Raw genomic sequence first — 16,854 nt, forward strand, 5'->3', positions numbered from 1 at the left:
ATTTTTTGTGTCCTTTCTGGACTTGACCACTTCCCCAGTGACATCATGTACCACCGCCATATCCTGCACATTGCCATTAGGTCATAACCTTAAACTAAGATGTAGTGCGAAGATTATCAAATCTCAATTATATTTACAGGATAGTTCTGGTAGGCGTGAAACAGATTTTGGGTGAAAGAAATCAGAAGAATGGAAATGTAGTAAATGATGGATTTGGTAAGCAGTCTTAGCAGTACCAACATATAAATTGCATCATGTTCTGTATTAAGATTATTTGAATATATTCATTACTTAATATTTATATGAGAAAAGAAATACACGGTAGGAATCCCTGTATAATGTTGAACCGGATTGACCCTTACCACAGCCCAAACTTACCATATCACTCCTGAGGTGCCAGTAATCCATATGAGCTTCATAGAAATATTTTATGTCATTCAGAATACAAGGCCTTTAGTGCTTTGTGAGTGTCATGAAATTAATTAAACATTTTTGTTTTTATTTTAGTTTCTTCTTTGTTTTGGTCAGATGTTGTTTCTTTGTAAAAAAAATAGCAAAATGTCACTGGATCCTCTTAATATATTCCATACAACACATTTAACCATTGTTGTAAAGGAGACAAGTGGGTAACAACAAGTACGGCGTAAGACCATATTCCTGATTCTATAGTAGCAGATATACAGTATTTACTGTAAGAAGAGTTTATCACCTCATTTACTTTGCTAGACCTCACAGCCTCTTAACCTTCTAAGAGCCTCCATTATGAAAAAAACAAAGACCACATCAAGCAAAATCAATTTTAAAATATATTTATTATGAATTTTTAGCACAAGGAAAACAACACTATATTTTTACTCTGCATTGTAAAATAAATTAGTGCCCAAGATTAGCCGGAGGCTCTTACAAGCTTGTCCTATAAGAGGACCAAGATGGTGGAAGCCTCATGACTCACAAAGAATCATCCTTCAAGCACTCAGGAGAGGAAAAACCCCCTGTGGAGGAAACCTCTGGGGACCCATGGCTTGAAGGACTGCCCGTCCCTCTGGGCACTAGGAGGCTATGCAGAGTTATATTTCCAAACTTATTTAAAATATGAACATTTGACACTAAAATACAGTATACATTTCACCATATTAATAAATAACATTGGCTGACGTCATTAATATAGCTCCTGTCCACATCTCCTGACATTACCCAATTTACATCCCTCACAAAGCTGCGCAATTTTCTGAAGAGGATGGTCATCCCCTTTTGAGAAGCACCGAGTTTACCCAAATGGCTACTACATTGCTTTAGATGTGCTGTGCTGCTAGAACCTCCAATTATAGAAATAAACAAGCTCAAGGTCATATTTTAGGGTAGTCAAGCTCCAAGTCTGCAGGCACATCCAAGTGAAACGCCCTTGTTTTTGATGAGATACTTACCTCAAGAGGATATCTTTCGCCCAGTGGGCTGGGTGCAAGAGATGTATTTGGAGTATGTTAATGACAGCAATGATAATGCCATGTCAGTGTCCTGGGCAGCTAAGAGTGGTAGCAACAGCAAAGAGTTACCATTATGACATCACAGCATGACCTCACTCGTGTTCTACATTCCTTAAAGGAGAAGTGCACAAAATAATCTTTATTGATGTGTGATATGTTTATATTCTCCATCACCTCTGCTTCCCATGGTACACCTGCCATTTAATACACATCTGTCCCTTTGCCATCTCCTTATTTGCCAAAGTTCTCTTTTACTGCATCCACTCATTCAATCAATCAGTTCCTATCAGCTCTTTCTCATTTCATTAACCTGCTGCTTCTGTCCAATTTTTATTTTTCAAGACTGCTACTTGGGTAGAAAACAAGCAAGGGATTGAATTAAAATAAAAAACACAATTCAAATGAAAATACTGTTAGGTTGTTTATATATTGAAATGACATTAATAGCTAGGCCAAGGCTAGTTATTTCTGTACCTCTACAGGTGTGAGCAAAGCTGAGCGAGGTTTTCCTGCAGGATGACCAGCATTACATCAGCGTGCAATATTCTGATGGAAACATGCCGCTAATTGAATCTCCCCAATAGTCTCTGTTCCCAGTATAGAATATAATTGGCAATGATGAAGATACAGTGGAGGACCCATTATGCCCATTATACGTAGACTTTCAGGATTGATAAATATTCAGTTTAGCCTAATGTGACTTGATCAGTATGCAATTTATCCCTGTTATGCTTGGCCACTATACAGATTAGGCCCACTGTGCGAAATGTACATACACTCTGGGGGTCGTTTAGAGTTGGCTGTGCCGGCAAAGTGACTATGCAAGGGGGCACACTGCACGCTCATATATGCTGCGCTATACTCAGCTGATTAAATGCTGTGTCCAGAAACTCACAAGTGGCTGTGCTGGTAAAGTAACTATGTAAGGTGGCACACTGTACGCTGATGTAGGCTGCACTATATACTCTGCTGATTAAGTGCTGTGTCCAGAGACTCACAAGTGGCTGTGCTGATAAAGTGACTGTGTATAGGGGGCACACTGCTCGCTGATGTATGCTGCGCTATACTCTGCCAATTAAAGGGGCTGTGTCCAGACTCACAAGTGGCTGTGTGTGCTCTAAAAAAAGTTTAAAACAGCAAAAAAAGCTTTGAAGAAAGCTACAAGTTTAAAAAGTAAAAAAAAAAACAATTTTTTTGTTTATGCTATACCCCACTGTTTATACAAACAGAGTTACTCCCTGGGCTGTATCCCACTGTTTATACAAGTACTGTGACTCCTTGGGCCATAGTCCACTGTGTATACAAGCACTGTGACTCATTGGGCCGTAGTCCACTGTGTATACAAGCACCATGATTCCTTGGGCCGTAGTCCGCTGTGTATCTGTATACAAGCACTATGACTGCTTGGCTGTACCCCACTGTGTATACAAGCACTGTGACTCCGTGGGCTGTACCCCACTGTATATACAAGTACTGTGACTCCTTGGGCCTCAGCCCACTGTGTAATCAAGCACCGTGACTCCTTTGGCCATACCCCTCTGTGTATACAAGCACCGTAACTCATTGGGCCATAGCCCTCTGTGTATACAAGCACCATGACTCCTTGGGCCGTAGTCCTCTGTGTATCTGTATACAAGCACTGTGACTCCTTGGGCTGTACCCCACTGTGTATACAAGTACTGTGACTTCTTGGGCCATAGCCCACTGTTTATACAAGTACTTTGACTCTTGTGCCATAGCCCACTGTGTATACATGCACAGTGACTCCTTGGCCTTAGCCCTCTCTGTACACACAAGTACTGTGCCTCAGTAGTGAGTGGCAGTGAGTGGCAATGTTTCACAGATGTGCTTTAAACTGCGGTGTCTGTACCGCCACTCTGTCGCTTAGTAACCAGCCAGCTCACTGCTGCCTTTGGCCAATAATGGTAAAAATAATATTGTGAGCTGTGAGGTGGTCTAAATTGACTGTAAATGACTGTAAATGAATGTTATTGAGGTTAATAATACTCTAGGAACAAGAAAAAGCCCAATTTATGTGACTTTAGCTTTTTTTGTAAATTTTTGTCAAAAAAATCCAAATCTAAAACCAGTCATGGCGCTTTGGCAAATCCAAATCCAAGGCCGGATGACGAATAAGAGCCAAATCCAAATCCAAATCCAGCAAAAATGGTCCGGCGCTCATATCTAGTTTATATGTGTTTTTTTTTCTGTGGCACTACAGGTCCCAGCAGGTCCTGGATGATTTCTTCAAGCTTCAACATGCTTTTTCAGCCATGGGTATGCAGGCACTTGTAGTGCTAAAAGCGCCTGCATACCGCAAGCCGTTTTACTTATTTGGCTGGCTGCATTTGTGTGAAAGAGGTGTGTGTGTCTGTGTAGGCTTTTGTCAGTGTGTGTGTGAGTGTGTGTCTGTCTGCGGAGGTTATGGTGTGCTCAGAGATGATGCAGGCAGAGATGGTGTGGCTAAGAGATGCAGGGGGCAGAAGTTACACAGGGGGAACGAGTCTGGTTGAACCGCTGTTGTAAGATGATGACCTTGTAAATATTCCCACACAAACAGGCATCTTCCGGACGATGTGACCTACATGAATAATGAGTGCCGACTGAAGACGCCATCTTCCCATGGAGGATATATTTCTTCAGAGGTTCCACATTGTGAGAAACCACCGTATAGGTAAGGTGTATATGGAATGGAAAGTAATGTTCCCAGAGTGACGTGAAATGGGTGGCGTGCCATGTTGGAACGCCCCATTTTTAGTGGCCACGCCCTTTCGATATGAGACCACACCCATTTTTTGCTGCGCGCAAGAGGCGCACATAAATATTCTTCTATGTGTGTCTATGGGGGGCAGGGGGTGAGGGGGCACGCCGTTCTTCAACTTGCTCTGGGCTCCAAAGAACCTAGTGATGTCTCTGGCTGTTTTTTTTTCCTAGGGAAGAGGCACATCCCCCTGCAGAATGGGGTTGGACTAGGTGACAGGAGGACCCCATGCTTTGGGTTTTTTTCTTTTCGTGTCAACAGCACAGGATCATAACATTGAGCTATTGCCTGGCACTTGGCAGACTCAATTAGGCATCTCGTAAGTGAATGTGAGGCAAATATGTCATTTTTAATCCTTTCATAATGGCTACCTGTTCTGCAGGTGCACCCCACTGCTTCCAAGTCTGCAGGATGATAGCATTAAATAATGCAATTGGACAGGATATCCAATCTCTTTAAGAAATGCCTTGATAACCATCCTAAATAGTTGCTATTTAAAGGGACTGTAACCTTCCATATGTTGTTTGCTTCATTTTGTCCAGCACAGAAGAGTATATATGTTAGGAAACATTTTATATTATTTCTATTTCACCTGATCTCTTTCATTTTTTGTGTCCTTTCTGGACTTGACCACTTCCCCAGTGACATCATGTACCACCGCCATATCCTGCACATTGCCATTAGGTCATAACCTTAAACTATGATGTAGTGCGAAGATGATCAAATCTCAATTCTATTTACAGGATAGTTCTGGTAGGCGTGAAACAGATTTTGGGTGAAATAAAGCAGAAGAATGGAAATGTAGTAAATGATGGATTTGGTAAGCAGTCTTAGTAGTACCAACATATAAATTGCATCATGTTCTGTATTAAGATTATTTGAATATATTCATTACTTAATATTTATATGAGAAAAGAAATACACGGTAGGAATCCCTGTATAATGTTGAACCGGATTGACCCTTACCACAGCCCAAAGTTACCATATCACTCCTGAGGTGCCAGTAATCCATATGAGCTTCATAGAAATATTTTATGTCATTCAGAATACAAGGCCTTTAGTGCTTTGTGAGTGTCATGAAATTAATATAACATTTTGTTTTTATTTTTGTTTCTTCTTTGTTTTGGTCAGATGTTGTTTCTTTGTAAAAAAAATTGCAAAATGTCACTGGATCCTCTTAATATATTCCATACAACACATTTTACCATTGTTGTAAAGGAGACAAGTGGGTAACAACAAGTACGGCGTAAGACCATATTCCTGATTCTATACTAGCAGATATACAGTATTTACTGTAAGAAGAGTTTATCACCTCATTTACTTTGCTAGACCTCACAGTCTCTTAACCTTCTAAGAGCCTCCATTATGAAAAAAACAAAGACCACATCAAGCAAAATCAATTTTAAAATATATTTATTAAGAATTTTTAGCACAAGGAAAACAACACTTTATTTTTACTCTGCATTGTAAAATAAATTAGTGCCCAAGATTAGCCGGAGGCTCTTACAAGCTTGTCCTATAAGAGGACCAAGATGGTGGAAGCCTCATGACTCACAAAGAATCATCCTTCAAGCACTTAGGAGAGGAAAAACCCCCTGTGGAGGAAACCTCTGGCGACCCATGGCTTGAAGGACTGCCCGTCCCTCTGGGCACTAGGAGGCTATGCAGAGTTATATTTCCAAACTTATTTAAAATATGAACATTTGACACTAAAATACAGTATACATTTCACCATATTAATAAATAACATTGGCTGACGTCATTAATATAGCTCCTGTCCACATCTCCTGACATTACCCAATTTACCTCCCTCACAAAGCTGCGCAATTTTCTGAAGAGGATGGTCATCCCCTTTTGAGAAGCACCGAGTTTACCCAAATGGCTACTACATTGCTTTAGATGTGCTGTGCTGCTAGAACCTCCAATTATAGAAATAAACAAGCTCAAGGTCATATTTTAGGGTAGTCAAGCTCCAAGTCTGCAGGCACATCCAAGTGAAACGCCCTTGTTTTTGATGAGATACTTACCTCAAGAGGATATCTTTCGCCCAGTGGGCTGGGTGCAAGAGATGTATTTGGAGTATGTTAATGACAGCAATGATAATGCCATGTCAGTGTCCTGGGCAGCTAAGAGTGGTAGCAACAGCAAAGAGTTACCATTATGACATCACAGCATGACCTCACTCGTGTTCTACATTCCTTAAAGGAGAAGTGCACAAAATAATCTTTATTGATGTGTGATATGTTTATATTCTCCATCACCTCTGCTTCCCATGGTACACCTGCCATTTATTACACATCTGTCCCTTTGCCATCTCCTTATTTGCCAAAGTTCTCTTTTACTGCATCCACTCATTCAATCAATCAGTTCCTATCAGCTCTTTCTCATTTCATTAACCTGCTGCTTCTGTCCAATTTTTATTTTTCAAGACTGCTACTTGGGTAGAAAACAAGCAAGGGATTGAATTAAAATAAAAAACACAATTCAAATGAAAATACTGTTAGGAAGTTTATATATTGAAATGACATTAATAGCTAGGCCAATGCTAGTTATTTCTGTACCTCTACAGGTGTGAGCAAAGCCGAGCGAGGTTTTCCTGCAGGATGACCTGCATTACATCAGCGTTCAATATTCTGATGGAAACGTGCTGCTAATTGAATCTCCCCAATAGTCTCTGTTCCCAGTATAGAATATAATTGGCAATGATGAAGATACAGTGGAGGACCCATTATGCCCATTATACGTAGACTTTCAAGATTGATAAATATTCAGTTTAGCCTAATGTGACTTGATCAGTATGCAATTTATCCCTGTTATGCTTGGCCACTATACAGATTAGGCCCACTGTGCGAAATGTACGTACACTCGGGGGTTCGTTAGAGTTGGCTGTGTCGGCAAAGTGACTATGCAACGGGGCACACTGCACGCTCATATATGCTGCGCTATACTCAGCTGATTAAATGCTGTGTCCAGAGACTCACAAGTGGCTGTGCTGGTAAAGTAACTATGTAAGGTGGCACACTGTACGCTGATGTAGGCTGCGTTATACTCTGCTGATTAAGTGCTGTGTCCAGAGACTCACAGGTGGCTGTGCTGATAAAGTGACTGTGTATAGGGGGCACACTGCTCGCTGATGTATGCTGTGCTATACTCTGCCGATTAAAGGGGCTGTGTCCAGACTCACAAGTGGCTGTGTGTGCTAAAAAAAAAGTTTAAAACAGCAAAAAAAGATTTGAAGAAAGCTAAAAGTTTAAAAAGTAAAAAAAACAACATTTTTTTTGTTTGTGCTATACCCCACTGTTTATACAAACAGAGTTACTCCCTGGGCTGTATCCCACTGTTTATACAAGTACTGTGACTCCTTGGGCCATAGTCCACTGTGTATACAAGCACCATGACTCATTGGGCCGTAGTCCACTGTGTATACAAGCACCATGATTCCTTGGGCGATAGTCTGCTGTAAATCTGTATACAAGCACTATGACTGCTTGGCTGTACCCCACTGTGTATACAAGCACTGTGACTCCGTGGGCTGTACCCCACTGTGTATACAAGTACTGTGAATCCTTGGGCCTCAGCCCACTGTGTAATCAAGCACCGTGACTCCTTCGGCCATACCCCTCTGTGTATACAAGCACCGTAACTCATTGGGCCTTAGCCCTCTGTGTATACAAGCACCATGACTCCTTGGGCCGTAGTCCTCTGTGTATCTGTATACAAGCACTGTGACTCCTTGGGCTGTACCCCACTGTGTATACAAGTACTGTTACTTCTTGGGCCATAGCCCACTGTTTATACAAGTACTTTGACTCCTTGTGCCATAGCCCACTGTGTATACATGCACCGTGACTCCTTGGCCTTAGCCCTCTCTGTGTCCATAACACACAAGTACTGTGCCTCAGTAGTGAGTGGCAGTGAGTGGCAATGTTTCACAGATGTGCTTTAAACTGCGGTGTCTGTGCTGCCACTCTGTCGCTTAGTAACCAGCCAGCTCACTGCTGCCTTTGGCCAATAATGGTAAAAATAATATTGTGAGCTGTGAGGTGGTCTAAATTGACTGTAAATGACTGGAAATGAATGTTATTGAGGTTAATAATACTCTAGGAACAAGAAAAAGCCCAATTTATGTGATTTTAGCTTTTTTGTACATTTTTGTAAAACAAATCCAAATCTAAAACCAGTCATGGCGCTTTGGCAAATTCAAATCCAAGGCCGGATGACGAATCAGAGCCAAATCCAAATCCAAATCCAGCAAAAATGGTCCGGCGCTCATATCTAGTTTATATGTGTTTTTTTTTCTGTGGCACTACAGGTCCCAGCAGGTCCTGGATGATTTCTTCAAGCTTCAACATGCTTTTTCAGCCATGGGTATGCAGGCACTTGTAGTGCTAAAAGCGCCTGCATACCGCAAGCCGTTTTACTTATTTGGCTGGCTGCATTTGTGTGAAAGAGGTGTGTGTGTCTGTGTAGGCTTTTGTCAGTGTGTGTGTGAGTGTGTGTCTGTCTGCGGAGGTTATGGTTTGCTCAGAGACGATGCAGGCAGAGATGGTGTGGCTAAGAGATGCAGGGGGCAGAAGTTACACAGGGGGAACGAGTCTGGTTGAACCGCTGTTGTAAGATGATGACCTTGTAAATATTACCACACAAACAGGCATCTTCCAGGAGGATGTGACCTACATGAATAATGAGTGCAGACTGAAGACGCCATCTTCCCATGGAGGATATATTTCTTCAGAGGTTCCACATTGTGAGAAACCAACGTATAATTAAGGTGTATATGGAATGGAAAGTAATGTTCCCAGAGTGACGTGAAATGGGTGGCGTGCCATGTTGGAACGCCCCATTTTTAGTGGCCACGCCCTTTCGATATGTGACCACACCCATTTTTTGCTGCGCGCCAGAGGCGTGCATAAATATTCTTCTGTGTGTGTCTATGGGGAGCAGGGGGTGGGGGGGCACGCCGTTCTTCAACTTGCTCTGGGCTCCAAAGACCCTAGTGATGCCTCTGGCTGTTTTTTTTCCTAGGGAAGAGGCACATCCCCCTGCAGAATGGGCTTGGACTAGGTGACAGGAGGACCCCATGCTTTGGGTTTTCTTCTTATTGTGTCAACAGCACAGGATCATAACATTGAGCAATTGCCTGGCACTTGGCAGACTCAATTAGGCATCTCGTAAGTGAATGTGAGGCAAATATGTCATTTTTAATCCATTCATAATGGCTACCTGTTCTGCAGGTGCACCCCACTGCTTCCAAGTCTGCAGGATGATAGCATTAAATAATGCAATTGGACAGGGTATCCAATCTCTTTAACAAATGCCTTGATAACCATCCTAAATAGTTGCTATTTAAAGGGACTGTAACCTTCCATATGTTGTTTGCTTCATTTTGTCCAGCACAGAAGAGTATATATTATACTCTTTTTATATTATTTCTATTTCACCTGATCTCTTTCATTTTTTGTGTCCTTTCTGGACTTGACCACTTCCCCAGTGACATCATGTACCACCGCCATATCCTGCACATTGCCATTAGGTCATAACCTTAAACTATGATGTTGTGCGAAGATTATCAAATCTCAGTTCTATTTACAGGATAGTTCTGGTAGGCGTGAAACTGATTTTGGGTGAAAGAAAGCAGAAGAATGAAAATGTAGTTAATGATGGATTTGGTAAGCAGTCTTAGTAGTACCAACATATAAATTGCATCATGTTCTGTATTAAGATTATTTGAATATATTCATTACTTAATATTTATATGAGAAAAGAAATACACGGTAGGAATCCCTGTATAATGTTGAACCGGATTGACCCTTACCACAGCCCAAAGTTACCATATCACTCCTGAGGTGCCAGTAATCCATATGAGCTTCATAGAAATATTTTATGTCATGCAGAATACAAGGCCTTTAGTGCTTTGTGAGTGTCATGAAATTAATATAACATTTTTGTTTTTATTTTAGTTTCTTCTTTGTTTTGGTCAGATGTTGTTTCTTTGTAAAAAAAATTGCAAAATGTCACTGGATCCTCTTAATATATTCCATACAACACATTTTACCATTGTTGTAAAGGAGACAAGTGGGTATCAACAAGTACGGCGTAAGACCATATTCCTGATTCTATAGTAGCAGATATACAGTATTTACTGTAAGAAGAGTTTATCACCTCATTTACTTTGCTAGACCTCACAGCCTCTTAACCTTCTAAGAGCCTCCATTATGAAAAAAACAAAGACCACATCAAGCAAAATCAATTTTAAAATATATTTATTATGAATTTTTAGCACAAGGAAAACAACACTTTATTTTTACTCTGCATTGTAAAATAAATTAGTGCCCAAGATTAGCCGGAGGCTCTTACAAGCTTGTCCTATAAGAGGACCAAGATGGTGGAAGCCTCATGACTCACAAAGAATCATCCTTCAAGCACTCAGGAGAGGAAAAACCCCCTGTGGTGGAAACCTCTGGGGACCCATGGCTTGAAGGACTGCCCGTCCCTCTGGGCACTAGGAGGCTATGCAGAGTTATATTTCCAAACTTATTTAAAATATGAACATTTGACACTAAAATACAGTATACATTTCACCATATTAATAAATTACATTGGCTGACGTCATTAATATAGCTCCTGTCCACATCTCCTGACATTACCCTATTTATATCCCTCACAAAGCTGTGCAATTTTCTGAAGAGGATGGTCATCCCCTTTTGAGAAGCACCAAGTTTACCCAAATGGCTACTACATTGCTTTAGATGTGCTGTGCTGCTAGAAACTCCAATTATAGAAATAAACAAGCTCAAGGTCATATTTTAGGGTAGTCAAGCTCCAAGTCTGCAGGCACATCCAAATGAAACGCCCATGTTTTTGATGAGACACTTACCTCAAAAGCATATCTTTTGCCCAGTGGGCTGGGTGCAAGAGATGTATTTGGAGTATGTTAATGACAGCAATGATAATGCCATGTCAGTGTCCTGGGCAGTTAAGAGTGGTAGCAACAGCAAAGAGTTACCATTATGACATCACAGCATGACCACACTCGTGTTCTACATTCCTTAAAGGAGAAGTGCACAAAATAATCTCTACTGATGTGTGATATGTTTATATTCTCCATCACCTCTGCTTCCCATGGTACACCTGCCATTTATTACACATCTGTCCCTTTGCCATCTCCTTATTTGCCAAAGTTCTCTTTTACTGCATCCACTCATTCAATCAATCAGTTCCTATCAGCTCTTTCTCATTTCATTAACCTGCTGCTTCTGTCCAATTTTTATTTTTCAAGACTGCTACTTGGGTAGAAAACAAGCAAGGAATTGAATTAATATAAAAAACACAATGCAAATGAAAATACTGTTAGGATGTGTATATATTGAAATAACATTAATAGCTAGGCCAAGGCTAGTTATTTCTGCACCTCTACAGGTGTGAGCAAAGCCGAGCGAGGTTTTCCTGCAGGATGACCAGCATTACATCAGCGTGCAATATTCTGATGGAAACGTGCTGCTAATTGACTCTCCCCAATAGTCTCTGTTCCCAGTATAGAAAATAATTGGCAATGATGAAGATACAGTGGAGGACCCATTAGGCCCATTATACGTAGACTTTCAGGATTGATAAATATTCAGTTTAGCCTAACGTGACTTGATCAGTTTGCAATTTATCCCTGTTATGCTTGGCCACTATACAGATTAGGCCCACTGTGCGAAATGTACGTACACTCTGGGGGTCGTTTAGAGTTGGCTGTGCCGGCAAAGTGACTATGCAAGGGGGCACACTGCACGCTCATTTATGCTGCGCTATACTCAGCTGATTAAATGCTGTGTCCAGAGACTCACAAGTGGCTGTGCTGGTAAAATAACTGTGTAAGGGAGAACACTGCATGCTGATGCGTGCTGCACTATACTATGCTGATTAAGTGCTGTGTCCAGAGACTCACAAGTGGCTGTGCTGATAAAGTGACTGTGTATAGGGGGCACACTGCTCGCTGATGTATGCTGCGCTATACTCTGCTGATTAAAGGGGCTGTGTCCAGACTCACAAGTGGCTGTGTGTGCTAAAAAAAAAGTTTAAAACAGCAAAAAAAGCTTTGAAGAAAGCTAAAAGTTTAAAAAGTAAAAAAAAACCCATTTTTTTTTGTGCTATACCCCACTGTTTATACAAACAGAGTGACTCTTTGGGCTGTATCCCACTGTTTATACAAGTACTGTGACTCCTTGGGCCATAGTCCACTGTGTATACAAACACTGTGACTCATTGGGCCGTAGTCCACTGTGTATACAAGCACCATGATTCCTTGGGCCGAAGTCCGCTGTGTATCTGTATACAAGCACTGTGACTGCTTGGCTGTACCCCACTGTGTATACAAGCACTGTGACTCCGTGGGCTGTACCTCACTGTGTATACAAGTACTGTGACTCTTGGGCCTCAGCCCACTGTGTAAACAAGCACTGTGACTCCTTCGGCCATACCCCTCTGTGTATACAAGCACCGTAACTCATTGGGCCTTAGCCCTCTGTGTATACAAGCACCATGACTCCTTGGGCCGTAGTCCTCTGTGTATCTGTATACAAGCACTGTGACTCCATGGGCTGTACCCCTCTGTGTATACAAGTACTGTGACTTCTTGGGCCATAGCCCACTGTTTATACAAGTACTTTGACTCCTTGTGCCATAGCCCACTGTGTATACATGCACCGTGACTCCTTGGCCTTAGCCCTCTCTGTGTCCATAACACACAAGTACTGTGCCTCAGTAGTGAGTGGCAGTGAGTGGCAATGTTTCACAGATGTGCTTTAAACTGCGGTGTCTGTGCCGCCACTCTGTCGCTTAGTAACCAGCCAGCTCACTGCTGCCTTTGGCCAATAATGGTAAAATAATATTGTGAGCTGTGAGGTGGTCTAAATTGACTGTAAATTACTGGAAATGAATGTTATTGAGGTTAATAATACTCTAGGAACAAGAAAAAGTCCAAATTATGTGATTTTAGCTTTTTTTTGTATATTTTTGTAAAAAAATCCTAATCTAAATCCATTCATGGCGCTTTGACAAATCCAAATCCAAGGTCTGATAACGAATTGGAGCAAAATCCAAATCCATTTCCAGCAAATATGGTTCAGCGCTCATATCTAGTTTATATGTTTTTTTTCTGTGGCACTACTGGTCCCAGCAGGTCCTGGATGATTTCTTCAAGCTTCAACATGCTTTTTCAGCTATGGGTATGCAGGCACTTGTAGTGCTAAAAGCTCCTGCATACCGCAAGCCGTTTTATTTATTTGGCTGGCTGCATTTGTGTGAAAGAGGTGTTTGTCTGTGTAGGCTTTTGTCAGTGTGTGTGTGAGTGCGTGTGTCTGTCTGGGGAGGTTATGGTGTGCTGAGAGATGATGCAGGCAGAGATGGTGTGGCTAAGAGATGCAGGGGGCAGGAAGTTACACAGGGGGAACGAGTCTGGTTGAACCGCTGTTGTAAGACGATGACCTTGTTAATATTCTCACACAAACAGGCATCTTCCGGAGGATGTGACCTACATGAATAATGAGTGCCGACTGAAGACGCCATCTTCCCATGGAGGATATATTCTTCAGAGGTTCCACGTTGTGAGAAACCACCGTATAGGTAAGGTGTATATGGAATGGAAAGTAATGTTCCCAGAGTGACGTGAAATGGGTGGCGTGCCATGTTGGAACGCCCCATTCCTAGTGGTTGAAGTGGGAATTTAGAAGTAGGGGTATGGAAAATCCAAGACAGCACTTATGTGTGTGTCAGAAAAGGGGGTGTGACCACTGAAATGGGGGCATGTCCATAACACATAGACACCCTTTTCCTTAGTGTAGTGTACCATACCGTAGTACCCCATAAACACATTATGCCACACAATAGTAATGGCCAGAGGTGTCTTAAGAGAGGAGGGGGCCCGTGTGCACTCCCCGTGCAGGGCCCCCTCCTCTCCCCCCGGTGTCTGGCAGCCGACTGATGCGGCTGGCCAGCCACCGGAACATTAGTAGACTCCGGGCACTAGAGTGAGCCCGGGTCTACTGTGCATGCGCTTAACACCGGAAAAATGGCCGTGGCGGCCATTTTTCAGGTCTTCTAAGCTGCGCTGACAGCCGCCGTGGGACCACGGAGAGGTAAGTTTAAAATAATATGGATGCAGGGTGTGCGGTGCAGGGCCCCCCTAGACCTGGGGGACCGTGTGCCCCTCACACACTGCAGCCATTATAGATATGCCACTGGTAGTGCCCGTTATAACACATTATGCCACACAGCAATGCCCCTTATACACATTATGACACACACAGCGTAATGCCCTTTAAAAGTAATGTCCTTTACAAAATTTGTAGTACACATTATGCCACCCAGTATATAAATGTCCCTTACACATTATGCCACATAATAATGCCCCTTATAACATTATACCCCACAGTAAAGCCCTCTTTAAAATTTTGTATGTATTATTTTAGCAAGTGTACCCTGTAAATCTTACCTACCCCTTGTGTACCTTCAGCAGTCTCAATCTCATGATGAGAAATTACATGAGAGGAAACTCATCTCCATGTATATTTAGTGCCCTACCCGGCAGACATCTATGCCGAGACAGCTGCACCACGCCGCCGTCATTTAATATCAGATGCTGTCTGCAAGCCAATCAGGAGCTGTTGCGGCTCCTGATTGGCTGCCGGTCTGCAATTTCCATTAGGCTTGCAGACAGTGCCAGATTTGTAATGCTGGTGGCGTTGTGCCGCTATTTTTCCATCCATGGATGTCAGCCAGTGTGCCGTGTGCCAGTAATTACCTGGCGGCCTGGCACCAGATCTTTTGCATGATGGACACAATTAGAGCACCTGTCACTATAGGGGGATCATTGATCTATATCTATTAAGTGCAGCCTCTATAAGAGCAGGGTACACTAGCTAATATAATACATACAAAATTTTAAATGTGAGAGTACATCCCCTGTGCGCAGTCTCTCCGCCCACCTCCCCTCTCTGCATGAGGATTTGGTCTAAACAGCAGGTCAGTGTCTGTAGTGCAGCGTAATAAGGATGGAAAGCAAGGGACTGACCTGCAGCCTGATCCAGAAGTTCAGTTTGGCTCCAGAATCACACACAGCCCAGGAGGGACTGGGGAGTCCTGTCTGCATTCCTTGCTCTGTTTCCCTGTAACCACCCCCACTACTCCCTCCTAGCACCACTAACACCACCCACACTACTCGCTCCCAGCACCAATAACACCACCCCACTACTCGCCCCCAGCACCACTAACACCACCCCACTAATCGCTCCCAGCACCAGTGACACCACCCACACTACTCACTCCCAGCACCACTAACACCTCCCCACTACTCACCCCCAGCACCACTAACACCACCCCACTACTCACTCCCAGCACCACTAACACCACCCCCATTTCTCGCTCCCAGCACCACTAACACCACCCACACTACTCACTCACAGCACCAATAACACCATCCAGACTACTCGCTCCCAGCACCAATAACACCAACCCCACTACTCGCTCTCAGCACCACTAACACCACCCCCACTACTCACTCCCAGCACCACTAACACCACCCCCACTACTCACTCCCAGCACCACTAACAACACCCACACTACTCGCTCCCAGCACCAATAACACCATCCAGACAACTCGCTCCCAGCACCAATAACACCAACCCCACTACTCGCTCTCAGCACCACTAACACCACCTCCACTACTCGCTCCCAGCACCACTAACACCACCCCCACTACTCACTCCCAGCACCACTAACACCACCCCACTACTCGCTCCCAGCACCACTAACACCACCCCCTCTACTCGCTCCCAGCACCACTACCACCACCCCCACTACTCGCTCCCAGCACCACTAACACCACCCACACTACTCGCTCCCAGCACCAATAACACCACCCCCACTACTCACTCCCAGCACCACTAACACCACCCCCACTACTCACTCCCAGCACCACTAACACCACCCCCACTACTCCCTCCCAGCACCACTAACACCACCTCCACTACTCACTCCCAGCACCACTAACACCACCCCCACTACTCACTCCCAGCACCACTAACACCACCCCCACTACTTACTCCCAGCACCACTAACACCACCCCCACTACTCACTCCCAGCACCACTAACACCACCCAACTACTCACTCCTAGCACCACTAACACCACCAACACTACTCGCTCCCAGCACCACTAACACCACCCACACTACTCGCTCCCAGCACCACTAACACCACCCACATTACACGCTCCCAGCACCACTAACACCACCCCCACTACTCGCTCCCAGCACCACTAACACCACCCCACTACTCGCTCCCAGCACCAGTGACAACACCACTACTACTCGCTCCCAGCACCACTAACACCACCCCCACTACTCGCTCCCAGCACCACTAACACCACCCACACTACTCGCTCCCAGCACCAATAACACCACCCCACTACTCGCTCTCAGCACCACTAACACCACCTCCACTACTCACTCCCAGCACCACTAACACCACCCAACTACTCACTCCCAGCACAACTAACACCACCCCCACTACTCGCTCCCAGCACCACTAACACCACCCACACTACTCGCTCCCAGCACCACTAACA

This window comes from Taudactylus pleione, unplaced genomic scaffold (assembly GCF_031769625.1).
Source record: "Taudactylus pleione unplaced genomic scaffold, aTauple2 ptg000845l, whole genome shotgun sequence".
NCBI lineage: Eukaryota > Metazoa > Chordata > Amphibia > Anura > Myobatrachidae > Taudactylus > Taudactylus pleione.